The 17427-nt window shown below is 52.9% G+C and overlaps 1 protein-coding gene across 5 annotated transcripts in view; it reads left to right on the top strand.

The window, feature by feature from the left end:
• Positions 1–275: 275 nt before the first annotated feature.
• The window catches only part of TSPAN18 (tetraspanin 18), a 185648-nt gene continuing 168496 nt past the window's right edge, over positions 276–17427 (top strand). For 3 of the 5 annotated variants that reach the window (XM_027114925.1, XM_027114924.1, XM_027114928.1), the window contains exon 1: positions 276–584. The gene's annotated coding sequence lies outside the window, so the exon portion shown is untranslated. The remainder of the gene's footprint in view (positions 585–17427) is intronic. The other 2 variants (XM_027114923.1, XM_027114927.1) reach the window with 2 other exon arrangements.

The following is a 17427-nucleotide window of genomic DNA, read 5'->3' as shown; positions in this document are numbered from 1 at the left end:
AGCAGAGTGGGGAGGAGGGCAGGGGTGACAGAAGGGGAGAAGGGCAGAGGGTGGCCCCAGGGGCCCCCGGAGCGAGGCCTGGATGCTGGACCAAGCCCGGGAGGGGGCAAGTGGGGCAGCTCGCCGGAGGAGACGTGCCTTCACGTCGGCCGCCAAGGCAGCGGCGGCGGCGGCGGCGGCGGCGGCGGCGACTGGAGACTGAAGGGGAGGAGGTTTGGGGAGGGGAGGGAGCTCGGGGGAGAGGGAGGGAGGGACGGAGCGGTGGCGGGGAGGTGGGGCAGGCGGGCGGGCGGCTGCAGCTGCCGCCGGCGTCTCGGGGGCTCCAGGCTGCGGGGCGGACGCAGCGCCTAGTGATCCACCGCGGAGCCGCGCAAGGCCGCCCGAGCCCGAGCCCGAGCCCGAGCCCCGAGCGAGCGCCGCCGCCGCCTCTCGCCAGCCGGTCCCCGGACGCGCCGCCGCCGCCGCCACAGCCGGGAAGGCAGCCGGTGCCTAGCAAGTTGCGAGTGCGCTTCTCCGCCCGGGGAAAGTTTCCCCCGCGGCCGCCGACTGGAGTTGGCGCGGGATCCGGCCACTGCCGCTGGAAGGTAGGGGTTCCGCACCTCAGTGCCCTCCGTGCGCCCGCCGCCGCGCCCCAGGGGCCTTGGGGGCCCAAGCGCGCTTCCCGCCTCCCCCCGGGCGACTGTTGGGCACGGTGGGGGTGGGGGTGGAATGGGGGGATCCCAGGATGTTCAAGTTCTACTTCGGCTAGGCTGGGGAAGGGGCGGGGGGAGACGTGCTCGTCCCCATCCCTGCCCCGAATCCGCCGAGGGCCAGAGGCTTCCCCCGGGACAGGTGCAGCGCTGCTTGGCGCTCTGGGCGGGTATTTGGGGGTGGGGGGGCAGCAGAATGGCGGGGGTGGCAGGTGTGGTTACAAGTCGGGGTCTTGGCGAGGGCTGCGTCCTGAGGGAGGCGGTGCGCGCCATGCCACTCTGTAGGAGGGCAGGTAGGGACTAAGGATTAGGAGCGAGGATCCGGGCCGTGAGGATTGCCGGGCCCAGCAGGGCCACTGAGGGCGGGTCGCCTTCGGAGTCCCTGGAAGCGGGGCGGGGCGGGGGCGCCACGCTTTCCTTCGGGGCCCCCTTTATTCCGTACTCGGTGTGTGCGGTTTGGGGAAGCAGAGACTCCGTTGGGTGCTCGTTGGATCCGAGGCTCGAGCACGTCCAGGTTTAGGGGGCGCAGCGGGAGTCCTCTTGGAGGGTTGGAGGGCACGGGTGGGTTCGCGCCGGCTTTGAGTCCCGGCTGGATTGAGGTGAGTTCGCTCCCGCGAGGGGGCGCCCTTCCCTGGCCGTTTCACCCACAGGAAGGCGAGTTCTGGTTCCTGCGAGACAAATGCACCGAAATCCAGGACCGACAACCGCAGACCAACCCCCAACACACGAGGGGCCAGCCCTGAGGAGCACCCCACCGCAGCCGGAATGGGGCAGAGGGTCGGAGTGTGAGGCTGGGATGCCCCAGTTATAACTGCGCTGTGTACTGGAAAGCTTGGCTCTCAGGAGCTGGTTTTTCTTGGGGGAGCTGGCAGGATGTATGGGTGAATAAAAAATTCACCCGCAGAAAAACCAAAAGGAGGGGAACTTTACATTAACAGCGAATTGGTGTGGAGTAAGTGTATGGGAGCATTAACTTTCTGAGGTTTCTTTGGGGTCTGAAACCCAAACCGCTGAATGCACCCTTTTGGTAAAAGTTGTACCTTTGTTCCCTGGATCTGGCCAGATCCCTTTCTGGTGTGGGTGGGTTGAGGGTCTTGGGGTGAATCCCCTCTCTGGGCACAAATAAACTGGGAGGCACAGGGTGGGGTTGATGGGGGCCCTTAAAGGCTTTAGCAGTCCAGTTTCAAGTGGTAAATTTCATTTCCTCTTGGGGTCTGGAGTCTACAGGCCACATTCATGTGGTCATTTCACAATTATTGGTGGAACCCTGCCACGTGTCCCCTTGTGGGACCTCAGGGCCCCTGTGTATTGAGTCTGTGGGTCTGTGCCAAGGCCTCAGGGAGCCAGACGGCTGCTGGCATCTATGAAGAGCATCATTTTTTTCATGTGTGGGCTGTTCGACATTGGAGGGACCCTGAAGCACTGTGGCCTCATCTTTCTCTCTAATTCCCTCCCTCTTCCCTGCACCCCAAGTGAGTAAAAATGAGCAAATCTAAGAACGTGCATGGTCTCATAGTGGCTGGCGGAAGTTTTCATCTTTCTCGTGGATGCCAGTGTGGGCTCATTGGGCAGCCCCCCTCCCCCCTCTCATGTTCCCAGAGTCCCCTGCAAAGGTGATGGAAAAGGGTGGTCCCTGAAAGAGAGTTGAGGTTCTTGCTTTCAGTGTAGCAAATGTTTTTGTTGGATGCTCTCAAATTGCTCGAGGACAAAGTTGCTGTAAAGAAAGATCAGCATGGTTTTTATTTTGAATAGAAGAGGACAGACGAGTAGGGAGGAGACAGAGGAAAGGGTGGAGAAGCCTGCTGTCTCTGGATTTGTCTTCAAGACATTCCATGGGGCCAGAAAACAAAAGGAGTTGTTTTGTTTTTTTGTTTTGTTTTGTTTTTAATGACTCTAGTTTTTCTGTGGAGGGAAGTCTGCCTGGAACAGCCCTGCCCTTGGAAACTGGGAGTGAGCAAGGGGCCCCCAGAGGGCTGGCGGCTCTGCGTTCTACCCCTGCTCCCTGCACCTCACTCACACCCAACCTGCCCCGAAGATGGGAGGGAACTGAGACCCCTGGGACTGCTGACGTCCCTGTTTGGATGTGGAGTATCATGTGTGGACTCAGACTGCTTCCAGGCAAACTCCAAGGTCTCTGATTCAGCAAAATTTCAGGTCTTGGGCACTGTGTCTCCTGGTCGTCTGGTCCCCAGATCCATTCAAATGGCAGACCCTTGGCGTATCTTTACCCAGCCTGAGGCTGAAATGGAGGTATATCAGTGAAAGTTCCAGGCCACTTTCTAGAAGCATCAGTTCATCTGGAGTTGGAGTTAGGACACCTTGGGCTAATCCAGGAAGTACCCTCTCCTCCTTTAAAAACTGCCTTGTCAGCCTGGAAACAGCTCCCTGAATTAGTGACTTTTTAATGACCTGGGGCCGGGGTGGCGGTTGAGGAGGCGGGGGCTTGAAACTTAAAGTCAGGAGAGTCTAACGTTTTACGGCGCTAGGCAGCCCTGCTCTGCCTTCTGTCCAGTGGGAGGCACCGCTCCTGGCCGCCTTGCCCCGCTCCGCCCTGACAGGGCAAAGTGAACCGGGTGCCTGTCCTCCATCACACCGCGGTTTGGGGGTGGAGAGGGTGACGTTGGTGATCAGCTCCTGCTGGGATCCCCATTTCTGTCCGCAAGCTTGCATGTTACCTTTCTCTGGAGGCCTGTGCAGCGTTTACTCCCTCCTCTTTCCTGCTACGAGCAAAGAGTGATGGCTGGACTGCCCCTCTTAGGGACCCCTCTTTCCAGAGGGCGGCTCTTCTGGTCTATTTCATCAGCCATTGAGAAGGAAAATCAGGAACATTTGTTCAAGCTCAGCTGGGACACAGCAAAGGGAGGGGGCCTTGGAAACCAGCACTTTAAGTCCCCCAGGGCAGATGATCGCTTGATGGGATATTTTTGCAATCTGATGCTGCTAAGTAACCCGCCAGCCTGGGCTCCTCCTGCCGCACGGGCTGCCACCTTGGACCCGCATCAGTGCTCTGACTGGGGGGTGGGGTTGTGTGCAGATAATGTAACACTCATTAAAAAGAGAGGGAGGGCTTCCCTGGTGGCGCAGCAGTTGAGAGTCCGCCTGCCGATGCAGGGGACACGGGTTCGTGCCCCGGTCCGGGAAGATCCTACATGCCGCGGAGCGGCTGGGCCCGTGAGCCATGGCCACTGAGCCTGCGCGTCCGGAGCCTGTGCTCCGTAGCGGGAGAGGCCACAACAGTGAGAGGCCCGCGTACCGCTAAAAAAAAAAAAAAGAGAGGGAGAGGGAGATGGGTCCCAGTGTTTGCAGCTGGCAAAGCAGTTCTTTCATCTCAGCACCTGTTATCTTAAGGTCTAGCCTTTGCCCCTTGTTTGTACCCAAGACTGCTAGTTTAATTAGTAACTGAACAACTTGGAGCTGAGCAACAGCATGTTCACTAGTCCTATGCGTGTGTGTACATACTGATTGGCAACAGGATGGAGTGGAAAGGTCACTGGACCAGCTGGACCAGGAGTAAGGAGACTTGTGTTCTAGCCCCAATTCTGTTATACATGGAACTGTGGGACCTTGAGTGACTCACCACCCCTCTCTGAGCCTCAGTTTCCCTATTTCTCTAGACGCAGCATTGTGAGGCGGTTAGGCTGCCTGGGTTTGAATGTCGGCTTTCTTCTACTTAATAGCTGTGTGACCTTAGGCCATTCAACCTCTGGTGCCTCAGTTTCCTCATCTGTGAAATGGGACTAATTATACTGTATCAGAGTGTTGTGAAATGTCAACGAGATAAAACATGTGAAACACTTAGCACAGTGCACAGCAGGTAGTAAATGCTCAACAAATACAGTCATCGTCATTATTATTATTACTAATACTCTTATTGTGAAGTGGGAGGGAGGGATCAACGTTGATCCTTTCCAGCTCTGATATTTTTGGGCACAGTGTGTGTGTGTGTGTGTGTGTGTGTGTGTCTGCTTTTGAGGTGGAAGACAAGGGTGAATAAAACAAATTGCTTTTCTTTTTTTTTTTTCTTCCTTTCCCTGCCTCACTGAGGGACTCCAGAGTTAAAATCTTGTGAGTATTCTCATGATAGCCCCATCCTTGTGGCAGGAAGCCCAATGTGATGTCACTGAACATATCCTGGTTACTGGCAGTTGAGGGATGATATTTCATCAGCTAGTATATGCCCATCCTTTCCCTTCCATCCTTTGTTTCCCCCCCTTAACTATAGTACAAAGACCATATGTACAGATAATGAGTTTAAGCTGATAACTCCGAGATACACCCAAATAAAAGGCCATCCTCCTAGAAGACACTTTCGACTTTCAAATAAATAATCTGGCTCCTCTGCTGCATCGCACTGTGTCTGGCTGGCCCCGCTCCGCTCTCTGTGTTCTGCCCCTCGGTCTCTTGCAGGGATGCGAGCTGGGCCAGGTCTGCTGTCTGGGCTGCGTCAGCCATCCTGGCAGGGCAGCCTCTGGCTGCACCTCGGCCTCAGCTCCCTCCAGCAAAGGCTGTTCTCTGAGCCGTCCCAGTGACGATCTTTACTGCGGCAGACATTTGGGGAGTGCTCGCCATCGGCCGGGAGCTAGACAATGCTTCGTCTCACCTCCACCCTCAAAGTCGGTTCAGATATTGTCCCCATCTTACAGATTAGGAAGTAGGGCTCAGAAAAATCAAGGGAGCAGTGGTAGGACTGGAATTCGATCCTAGGTTGGTCTGATTCTCCCTTCTGTGCTCGAAACCACTCTGTGATGTTCCCTCTCCTATCGAACCCTCCTGTGAGCTCCAAAGCCCCAGAAAAGATTTCCCTGAGATGCGATCGGGCCCCCTCCTCCCTGCTTTTGCTCATTTTCCAGGCTCACAGTGCTTTCTGAGATTCTCTTTTCTCATCCTGCATTGACTCCTCAGCCATCCTGGGGACACTGAGGGGTAGGAGCTTTTTGGGACAAGGTTGCTTACAGGAAGGGGATGATCTTATTCAGCAACAAAAGGTTGTAATTGAAAGAGGATGTGTGTTGGAGTCACAGATGTGAACTCGCATCTTGTTTCTGGCTATGTGGCCTTGGTTTCCGTATTTGTGAAAAGCAGAATAACAGCAACAAGAAGAGTGTTAAGCTACGTAATACCAGCAGCCACAGCAGATGACCCCAGACTCTCAGTGGCTTAACCTTGTGGCTTTAATTCTCACTTACGTTACTTGTCTAACATGCATCTCTGCTGTACACAGTTACTCAGGGACGCAGGCGGATGGTGACTCCACCATCTTCATAGCTGCGCTTCCAGGACGATGTGGCATCCATGGTTACTGCAGAAGGCGAAGAGAGCAATGCAAAAGGAAAAGGCACACTAACGCTCCACTGTGTCCCCTGGAGGTGACACACATCACTTCAGCTCCAGTCCATTGGTCAGAACTGTCACCTGGCCCGATGCCAGCTGCAAGGGAGGCTGGGTATTTACTGAGCACTTGTCACCTGGCCTGAAACCAGCTGCAAGGGAGGCTGGGTATTTACTGAGCACTTGTCACCTGGCCTGAAACCCGCTGCAAGGGAGGCTGGGTGTTTACTGAGCACTAACTCCCTGCATTTATATTTCCTGGATAGAGTACTTCGAGGATTAATTGAGATGATGCATTTAAAGCTTCTAGTATAGACCTGGCACATAGTCCTTAAAACACGGATGCTTCCTTTCCTTAATGATCCCTGATGTGCATTGCTCTTTAGAGATTACAGACCATGTCCATGGAAATGATCTCTGGACAGATCATATATTGCCCATAATACATTGGAGGTGGGGATGGCTTGGAGGGGCCAAGGGGCTGGCCAGTGAGCACACAGCAAGGGCACTAAGCCAGACCCTTGACCTTCACCCCAGAGCTCCCATGGCCTCCTTTGCCTTATTGAAGTTTACTGCTCTTAGAACTTCTTCCAGGACCCTCCAGCACCTACTTCTGCTCCTGTCTCCTCCTCCCATGCCCTAATGGGGAAGAGCTTCTGTATTCATCTTCTGTGTGTGCATGGGGCAGGGGGAGAAGGGCCAGGGGAAGAGAAGGCCGGGGGGAGGCTGCAGGAACTATCTGGAAGCTGACGGAGTAGTGTAGGGGCATGAGAAGCCTTAATTTTAAATATTCATCGTGAAAGCCACAGGAATTTCGGCTCCATGTACACTACTTTGGGAAGTCCTGTGCATTCAAGCTTTGGGGTGTCCCCCAAATGACAGAAGGCTACCTGTGCTTCCTGTCCCATCTATGCAGCCTCCTGCTGGCCCCTTTCACTCCTTGTGGGGTTGGGCAGGTAAAGAGAGGGGGCCTGATGAGGGTTTCTAGCCCTGTTTTTCTGAGAACAGCAAGGTGGTCAGACCTAGCTTCAAATCCTGACACCTCTACTTTAACCCTTGTTCATCTCTCTGAGCCTCAGTTTTTTCCTCTGCAAAATGGGAAGGATGTAGAAAGCTGATCAAGTGCCTGGCACCTAGTAGGTGTCAATAGGTTTACACATCGCTCCTCGCCCACTTGAGTAAGAAACGAGAGATGCCTTTGGCAAGGGGCCAGCACCCGAGGAGAGGCTCCAAGCGCCCCCCCCCCCTCTTGCCCCTGTGCACACGCCTGTCACTCCCATCTCTTGGATGGAGAGGCTCTGGGCTCCCATCCTGGGTGGCCTGGGGCTGGGCTCTCTAGTTCATAATAGTTGAACTACTATGGCTTCCATTGGAAATGGGAGAAGAATTTGGAGCCCCGGTCCTTGGATTTAGGCCCGTCTTTTCACGGCTAATTACCGCTGTGGGCGTGGGGCCTGAGGGTGCTGCCTCTCCGGCTGGGACAGATTGCAGCACTCTTGCTAGCCAAGTGCGCCTCGGCCTCCTGGGGGGCAGCCCGCCACCACCTGGTGCCTGACATTTAGGGCTCTCTCCAGCAGGGCCAGCTCAGGATACTCATCTTGTCTGAGTTTTTAGCCCCCAGGGGAATGAGGTGCTTCTCCAGCCAAAATACAAGCACGCCTCGAAAAATGGGGATTTACTGTCCCCTGCAAAAGACCTCACAGGGATAACTGGCGAGCTGGACACCAGGGTGGAGGGGTCTTTGAGAGAGTATGGCTCCCCAAGACGGGATTCGGACGTGGCCCGTGGCCCCCTGGCATAGTGAATGCTTGTTCCTGGGGGCACTGAGAGAGTGGCCTCCCACTGTAGCTGCACCAGGATGCTCCTGGCTTCCTTGAAAAGTGCTGGTGGGAGGCAGGCCGGTTAGGCAGTGAGTCAGGCACGTGGGGTCCCTGAAACACATCTCATTCACTCTGCCCCCAGACCTCAGCTTCTGCAGTCCCTCACCCCGAAACACTGGGGCAGAGCTGTGGACCAGCTCAAGAGCGCGGTGAGGTGATGCGTTGGTTTCCTAGGGCTGCAGTAACAAGTACCGTAAACTGAGGGCTTCTAACCACAGACATTCATCCTCGCACAGTTCTGGAGGCTAAAAGTCCAAAATCAGGTGTCAGCAGGGCTCTAGAGGAGGGTTCTACTTCCTTGCTTCTGCTGGCTATTGGCAGTCCTTGGTGTTCTTGACTTGTGGGCACATCACTCCAGCCTCTTCCTTTATCATCACACGGTGTTCTCCCTGTAGCTGCACCAGGTCAGCTTTCCTCTTCTTATGAGGACACCAGTCACATTGGATTAGAGCCTAATGACCTCATCTGAACTTGATGACATCTGCAAAGACCCTGTTTTCAAATAAGGTCACATTCATACATACCAGGGGTTAGGATACGTGGGGCACACCATTCAATCCGTAACAGGTGGGTACTGTTATCGCTCCACTTAACAGCCAAGAAAACCAACCCAAGAGGCTAAGTATTGTCATTTGCCCAAGGTCACACAACTCTACAACTAGTAAGTAACAAGAAAATTAATCTCTGTACATTTCAGTTTTCTTATCAATAAAGTGGGGATTTATACCCACCTCGTGGCCTAGTTCTAAGCATCAAAAGAGTAAATGTCTGCATCAGACACACTTTGTCCACTGCTAACATTTGTCAGATGCTGTTTTCCATATTTTTTCCCTCCCAGCAGGTCTGGAAGGGTGCTGGGTGTTAGTGTGGGCTTAAGAAACATGGGTGCATGTGAATTATAACCAATTGCAGATAGGATGTTTTTTAGAAGTAATAATATGAAAGGACTTCGTGAAAGGCACCATTTACGTTTTTCTCAACTCGTCTTTCTGGAGTTGCCTGCCATCTCCATCTCCTCTCGGGCTGAGAATATCTGGTCCAGATGAATTGTTCTCGCTCTTTATCCTGGGTTCACCTTTAGCACTGGAAGTCACTGTGATGTCGGCAAGTTGGGTTCCTCTTCCCTGGCAGGTCATCTGGACTTCTCTGCAAGAGAAAGGGGCCTAGGAGGAAATAGCCAAGGCTTCCAGCTCTGGCGCCCATCTCACAGGGGCCCAGGAGGGTTTGGAGGCTCAGCTGTGGAGGCCGAGGGTTCAGATACAACGCCTCATCCCCATGCATTGAAAGCGTGAGAGGCAACACGCCATCGGGGTTAGGAGTTCTGAACATAAGGGCCCGGGTTCAAGTCCCCGTTCAGCCACAGTCCATGGCCTCTGTTTAGCCTTTGACAAGATACTTAACTTCTCTGTACCACAGTTTTATTTATTTATTTTAAAAAGATATTTCTTTCTTTATCTGGCTGTGCCGCATCTTTGTTGCAGCCTGCGGGATCTTCGTTGCGGCATGCAGGGTCTTTTTGTTGCAGCACAGGGGCTTAGTTGCCCTGCGGCATGCGGGATTTTAGTTCCCCGACCAGGGACTGAACCTGTGTCTGCTGCACTGGAAGGTGGATTCTTAACCACTGGACCAGCAGGGAAGTCCCTGTACCACCATTTCACTTCTTAAGGTTTTTTTTTTTAAATTGAGGTGTAATTGACATAAAACATTATGTTAGTTTCAGGTGTACAACATAATTATCCAATATTTGTATATTTTGCAAAATGATCACCCTCATAAGGTTTTATGAAGATAAAATAAGATCAAAATACATAAATGTATCTTTTAGGATTCAAGGTGGCACTTTAAAAGTATCCAGTGAATGTTGGAATGATTCTGATTATTTTATTTCTGATCTGTTTCCCTCAACGGAATGAGGGCAGAGACCTGTCTGTCTCAGTCTCCACGGAGCCTGCAGTGTGTAGCTCAGTGCCTGGGACTGAATAGATGTTCGTAGACATTCATACACGCAGAATGAATGAGTGAGGGAATGAATGATGAATTCTTAGTCATAGCTTCTTAGGGATCGCATCCTTCCTTGCTATGCACCGTAACGCCCCTTAGGTGGGGACACTGCCGACAGCATGGAGACAAATCCAGTGGGGAGCCAGGGGTGCCAGTGGGGAGTCATGAAAGGCACTTACATCTGGGGGCGGGGGCAGTGAAGGCCTCCCCGTGGAAGTAAGCACAAGTTAAAGCTTGGAGGATGAGGGGGAGATGGGGAAGGGCGGCCTGGAAAGTCGTGGTCACCAGGAAACAGGCCGTGAGATGGCTCCATGGGGAAAGCCACGTTTGCAGTGTCAGGTGTCCCTGCGACTTATGGGGGAACAGACAGCCTCGACCAGCAGAGATGCCCGCCCACACTCTGACACATGGAAGGCCAGTCCTCCTCCGGTATTACTACCTAACAGGTGTACCTCACTCGAGGCGGCCGGATCTGTGAAAATGCCAGCTGGATCAGAGGATCCTCATCCAATTTACAGACAGATTAACGCTCAGATTCCCATTCCTCCCTACTGCCTTAAAAATAAAATTCAGTTTACTGAAGTTCGACTTAAACACTTTGTTAGGGAAAACATCTGTTGTGTAATGTGATCGTGCTAGCTACCTCGCGCCCTCTCGGAAGCGCTTCAATAGATTCTCACCTGTGTTCAGAAGGCTTTCTTGCAGCCTCTGCCCTTCCTCCACCCAGGCCTGCCTCCCTCTGCTCCAGCCCACCAGCCACCTTGCCCCAACCCAAACAGGTCTGCTCTGCATGCTCTTCCCTCATCCCTGCAATGCTTTCCCTCCCTCTTTAACTACCCAACTCCTCTTCATCCTTTGGATCCCATCACCTCCTCCAAGAAGCCCTCCTGGACTCCCAAGTGGGCCAAATTTCCCACCTATTGGCTCTGATTGCTCCACCATCCCCTCCCTAACAGGAGTTAGTCACGATTGAGCAATTGTTGACTTGTCTGTGTGATTATTTCACTTCCATCTCCCCCGCTCTAGCGTGACCGCTGGAGGGCAGGGACCCTGTCTGTCTTTGCTCATCCATCCCAGGCACCTGGCAGGTGCTCACAAAATGCCTCCCTCCATTTTTCCCTTTGTAGACCAGTCTTTTTCAGGCTGTCTTGGGTAATGAGCGCAGCTGACATATTGATCACTTTCAGTGTGCCAGGCACTTAACGAGTCTAATCTCATCCAATAGAATGGTTTACGGTCCCAGCTCTACCACTCAGCAGCTCCGTAGCCTTGGGCAAGTTACTCAACCTCTCTGTTCATCATTTTCTTGTCCATAAAATGGGACTAAAAATAATACCTAATTTATTGGGTTGTTGTGAGGACTAAATAAGTTAATTCTTATCAATTTTATTTTCTCACAGTTTTGGAGGCTAGAAGCTCATGATCAAGGTGTTGGCAGACTTGGTTTCTTCTGAGGTCTCTTCCTGGCTTGCAGAAGGCTGCCTTCTCGCTGTTCTCACAGGGTCTTTCCTCTGTGCACGTGAACCTCTGGTGTCCCCTGGGGGTCCAAATCTCTTCTTATAAGGGCATTAGTCAGATTGCCCTAAAAGCCTCATTTTAATTTAATCATCTCTTTAAAGACTCAGGAGGTCTGAACCCCAAGCCTGTTCTCCAGCATTACATGGTCTGTTCCCTGGCTCTGCTCCTCTGTGGGACACCAGGGTCTTCCCTGTTGGAGCCAGTCCATGTCTTAACAGCCAGAGTGGGAGAAAATCAGAATCTGGGGTCTCGGAGGCCTCTCACCTGGCCTTTTGCTCCCCTCCAGTCCTTAATCCCCTGTTCAATGCCAGCTGTCAAACCCCTAAGGGGACTGGGACCTATTGTCCTACATGTGGGCTGAGAGGGAGGCCGGGGGGGCGGGGTACGAGGAGGTGAGAAGGAAGTGGGAGGGTTCTAGGAAGTGAGGAGGATTATCGATTCTGGGATTTTCTCCCTCTCCGTAGTTCATTTATTTGATTTTCCAGGAGTTCTCACAAGCTCTTTGAAATGAATCACTTTTTACTGGTGAAAGACCTAAGGAAAAAATAATCAGAGTAAACATAGTAAGAGAATACGGAAATAGATCAAAAGCGTATTCAATGGAAACTGAGTCTTAAGCCAGTCTCCTCACTGGGAGACCACCAGTGTGAGCAGCCCCGTCTCTGCTGGGTTGTTCTCCCAGTAAATGAGCACAGCTGTGTACATGGTGCCTGCCATTCCTACATACCCTGCGGTGTTCCATCCCTTCAGCTCTGCATCTTTTCAATTGTTCCGTCTTAGCACGTACACCTCTGCCTTGGTTTAGTTGGGGGTCTCCAAAAACAGACCCTGAGCATGGATCTGGGTACGCAGAGTTTATATATGATGAGGTTGGTTCCAGAGAGGTGAGTGAGCAGGGAGGGGAGGGGAGCCAACGAAAGATGCCCTAATGAGCAGCATCCCGCTGTGGGCACCTGGGCCCTGTCCCACTGGGGACCCTCCCAGGGACTGTGTGAAGCACACCTCAGAATCGACCCCGTGAGTGGTCACCGACTTCCGTCTCTCATTGGTTGAGGGGTGCTCCTGGGGACATCAACTTCTGGAAGCTTCCAGGCTGCCTTCAAGCCAAGAGACTGAAGGAGGTGCTTGTGTAGGGGCTACCAGAGTGAGCGAAACTGTCCCCTGAAGCTGTAGGGGGTCTCCAGGGCGGACCACGGTGTAGGGGAGAGGCACAGCTCACGTGTCGTTTACTTACCACGTCCTCTTGTGATGGATGACTAGTATATCCCTGCGTGGACAGCCATGATGTTTTTGCCTGATTCCCTACGGGCGAACTGAATTGCTTTTCTGGAACACACCTCTTTCTTGCTGCTCCACCCAGCAGGCAATCTGTGGAGACCACCTACTGTGGAGTGGCCAGCTGGGTCAATGGCCATCTTCTCTCTCCCATAGTTGCTTGGTCCTCTCTGGCCTCTTCCTGCCCCCTGCCCATCCCCACTTGGTCCCCACAGATGTCGTTTTGACCCTTTCATCTCATGGGGTCCAGGAGCCTGGGCTAGGTGGGGTCTCTGAAAGACCCTGGGGGCCTTTGGAGAATACTTGTGAGAGGGAGGCCAGCAAGTCACTACAGAGGGTGGTTTCCACCTTCCTACAGGGCTGGATGGGGACGTCCGTTGGCAGATCAAAAGGCTTTTTGTTGTTGTTTTATTTTCCTTTCTAGCGGCTTCTTGCTGGGGAAGCAGGCTGTGGAGCCAAGGCAAACAGAGCGACCTCTGAGGGCACTGCCTGCAGGTTCTGCGAGGCTGAGGAGATGAAGTTTTGGCGCTGCAGAGGGGATAGCGCTGGGGCCACAGGTGGCGGCTGTCCCCGGGGACCCTTCCCTCCTCTGAGCCCAGAGACCAAATGGGGACAACGGGGGCCGAGCTCAGAGCCTGATGGGCTCAAGGAGGCCTGGGATTTGGGGGAGCAGGGAGGGGTCACCAAGAGGGCTGGACCACAGACTAGACTCAACTCCTGAGTTGCCGTCCTTAGCGTCCCCAGCTGAAGAGATGGGGAGAGCCCTGGACTGGGAGTCCAGAGAGTCAGAAACTGGAGCCGAACCCCGTTTGGGCTCCAACTAGTGCTCGTGTCCGCGGAGGACCGCTGACATCGCGCCCACACGCTGGGAGTGGGGCTGCTTGTCCCATGACTCTAGAACCTCCCTTTAGAGTCTGCAGTGGGGACTGCAACCGGAAAGCCTCGAACCCTCTGGAGACAAGCGCTCAGGAAGCCGAGGCGTGGTTGTTCATGGAAGCGGGGGAATTAAGTAAATTAAAAGTGCGAGAGGAAAATCCATCAGCATTATTCTCAATAGCTGGGATGATATGCATAACATTTCCTCCCTTTCACTTGATCATTTTCTCTTCCCAAAAGAGTTTGAAGAAAGAAAATGTCTGATGATTCACTGCACACTAAGCTCAAATAAATATGCTCTTAAAAAAGTGATTGCTATGTAATTGAATTGATATAATGGGCAAATTTTGTTTCTAAGTAGCCCTACCACTCACAAAGATCTATTCAAACCTGCTGGAGAGGTACATGTGTGTGTTTGTGTGCAAAGAGAAAAAGATCTCACCGAAAAGGAATCTTTTTGGCCAAACAATGATAATGATAATATATTTAAATAAAGTTGTGTGCATGTCTGCTGGGGAGGAACGTACGGGATTAAAGTTAAATGTTCTTCGAGAAGGAGTTCCGAAGGCAGCTGTAGAGTCCAGGTGGCATTCGAGTAGGGCCGTGAGCAAGTGGGAATTCCGACTTCTGAATGCCACGGTTCAAATCCTGGCTCTGCCCCTCACAAGCTGCATGACCTTGGCAAGTTTTTTATCCTAATCGAACCTCAGTTTCCTCATCTGGAAGAAAAAGGGACAGCACAAGCGGGACCCACTGGGTCCTGGGCTTGGAGTGACCTGCCACGTCGGCTCTCTTTCATTCCCTTTCCTCTCCAGAAGCACAGCAGAATTGTTCCATGTACCCAGCAGACCCATATATATGATCTCATTTGATGCCCCACAGTCTGATTGTGATGAGATTTTTAATCCCTGTTTTATGGAAGGGAGACCTGAGGTGCTGAGATTATGGAATTCCATAGATCACCCAGTTGGTTGGAGGGATGTGGGAAACTGGGAGGGTTTTTCTGAAACATTGCAAGGCCCCACCTTTTCCACTGTAAGGGGATCTTTGCCCGGGAGGCCTGTTGAATGCAGAAAAGGAGCTCCTGGTGTTGCTTGGTGTAGGCATTCGTTCATTCTTTCTTTCTTCCATTGTGTGTCCGGACAGCCCTCAGCGTCCACAGATTTTGCATTGGTGGATTCAACCAATTGCGGATTGAAAATATTCAAAAATAAAAATTTCAGAGAGTCCCAAAAAAGCAAAACTTGAATTTGCCATACTCCAGCAACTATTTACATAGCATTTACATTGTAGTAGGTATTATAAGTAATCTAGAGATGCCAAGGATACAGGAGGATGGGTGTAAGTTATGTGCAAACACTACACCATTTTTTAAAAAATAAATTTATTTATTTTTTGTTTATTTTTTGTCTGCGTTGGGTCTTCACTGCGGTGCGCGGGCTTTCTCTAGTTGCGGTGAGCGGGGGCTACTCTTCGTTGCGGTGCGTGGGCTTCTCATTGCGGTGGCTTCTCTTGTTGCAGAGCACGGGCTCTAGGCACGCAGGCTCAGTAGTTGTGGCGCACGGGCTTAGTTGCTCCGTGGCATGTGAGATCTTCCAGGACCAGGGCTTGAACCCGTGTCCCCTGCATTGGCAGGCGGATGCTTAACCACTGCGCCACCGGGGAAGCCCCGGGGAAGCCCCTACTATACCATTTTATATGAGGGACTTTAGCATCAGTGGATTTTGCTATCCATGGAGGCCCTGTAACTAGTCTCGAGGGACGACTGTACTAGACTTTTACTGAAGACTTGAGGTGGAGGATGGTACATCCAGAGGGTGTGTAACCACCCAGTCCAGTACTACACAGCAGTCTTTTCTGGTCTTGAAGCCCCTGAGCCATACCCACCAGGAGGAGTTCTCTCCTGGGTCCCTGACTCAGGCTGGGCCCTCTCGCTTACTCTTCTCACCTCCCAAGCTTCTCCCAAGTCTCAGGCCCCCTCGGCCCCTCCCTCTGAGGACGCAGAGCTTCTGCTCTCTTGGTCTCACCTGGAGGATCCCCTGCCCCTTACGTGGGTGACTCAGGCTTGGTACTGCTGCCACACAGAGACTGATGGGGACACAGCCTCTCCAGTACCCACCTTGCCCTCCTTCCCTGCCATACAAAGTTGCCCTTTGCCAGAGATGCTTTCTTGCCGGGTCCTGGCGGGGCTCCTGGCCCTCACACTCCTGATGCCGCCTGATTCTCTGAGACTGTCTTTGCCTCGGTACCTAGAGGTTCTTGAGAGAACCTTGTCCTTAAGAGCCCCGCCATGGGGAGTGGCGGGCCATCCTCCTAGCTCACATCTGTAGTCTTGTCTTTCCTGCCAGTTAACAGGAGGCTGTGAACAGAAGCAGCACTTTTTCCCCCCAACAAGGAATTCAGGAGTTGGTGTCACACGTACACGTACACATGTGTGCACTTGGTTCGGTTTTGCTGGGCCCTGAACCTGGGCCTTGAGGTGTCACCCAGAGCCTTGTTGGAAATAAGTGTGTTGTTGAAGGCAGCAGATGACTGTATCTTTGGAAGGAGGAGGGACGGGATTAGGGCAAAGTGCATTCTGGTCAGTTCAGTAGGTAATGGGAAGAGAGCCTCGTGGAGCAGTGGTTAGAGCCCGGGCCTGGGGTCAGGCCATCATGGGTGGATTCTGACCCTGCCACTTTCTGGCGTGTGTGACCTCGGCCTGGTAAAGCCTTGATACTTCTTTCCGTTCCACGTGAAACGAGGTAACAGCAGTGCTGGTTGGTGGGAGGCTGAGTCACCGAGTCGGACCCCCGCCATGCACACGAGTCCCCAGAAGTTTGGAGAGAAGTGTGTGCAGGAATAGGAACTCCTCACATTTCGAGCTGCCCTTGGGTCCTTTTTCCCGTCGCGTTAGTCCTGCGCCCTCTGGGAGTCGCCAGAAATCTCCCAAACGCTGCAGCCGTTTCTGGTCTTGCCTTCACTTCCTGATGTGGATGTGGACGTGGACGTGGATGTGGACGGGCAGGCTGGGTGCCTTCCTCTGCCGCCCCCGGAAACCCCAAATCCCCATCGAAGGCAAAGACTTGGAGGTGCAGATACGGCTGTTCCCGAGGGAGGAGATGCCGTTGTAACACAATCCGATGAACTCAGTTTCGGGCACCTTTGGCTAAAAATGACCTTGAAAGGCAGATTTGCAGATGTCAGGGAACTTTTAGTATTTTTGAGCTTAAGAAAAAAATTCTAGTGTGAGTGAGGAGAGAAGGGCAAGGAGGAGCCCTGTGGCCTGGTTGAGGGAAGAAAATGACATTGCTTGGTTTTCATTTGCCTCAAAACACACTGTGAGTTTTTCTGCAAATGTTAACAAAGACAGAAAGTGGTGGGACCACAGGGGCCCCCCCTGGGCTGCTGCTGGAAGCACCTCCACGTTGGAGCCCCTCCGGGTTTGTGTGGCTAATCGCTTTGGAAAAGGGCAATTTTTACTGGTGTCGGATCACCGATCTCAGCCTCATTAAGGAAAATCTCTTTCTTAGAGCCCAGGGATCAGCGCGAGAATGACTCCTCACCAGCTCTTGGCCGCAGCCTTGTCTCTGAGCTGAGATCCCAGCCTGCAGCCAGCCTGGGTGCTGTCTCCACTGTTTACTGCTTAGCAGGGAGAAGTGAACCAGATGTGATTGGTTTGAGATGAATGAGGTTCCCATCGTGTTTCTGGCTTTTCTAGTAGTTGCTAACTGGTTGTGAGAGGCTCCCTGGAGTGGAGTGAAAGAGCCCTGAATTAGAAATGGGGAGATGGTTCAAGTTCCCCTGGGACAAGGCACTAGCCCTCTCTGGGCGTGTTTGCCACCCATAAAACCTGTAGACAAAACCCCAAACCAGCAAAA

Source organism: Aethalodelphis obliquidens, unplaced genomic scaffold, assembly GCF_003676395.1.
Source record: "Aethalodelphis obliquidens isolate GAN/ISIS:26980383/991018 unplaced genomic scaffold, ASM367639v1 scaffold14, whole genome shotgun sequence".
Lineage (NCBI taxonomy): Eukaryota > Metazoa > Chordata > Mammalia > Artiodactyla > Delphinidae > Aethalodelphis > Aethalodelphis obliquidens.
The sequence above is the reverse complement of the archived record's forward strand: the minus strand, read 5'-3'. Positions and strand labels throughout refer to the sequence as shown.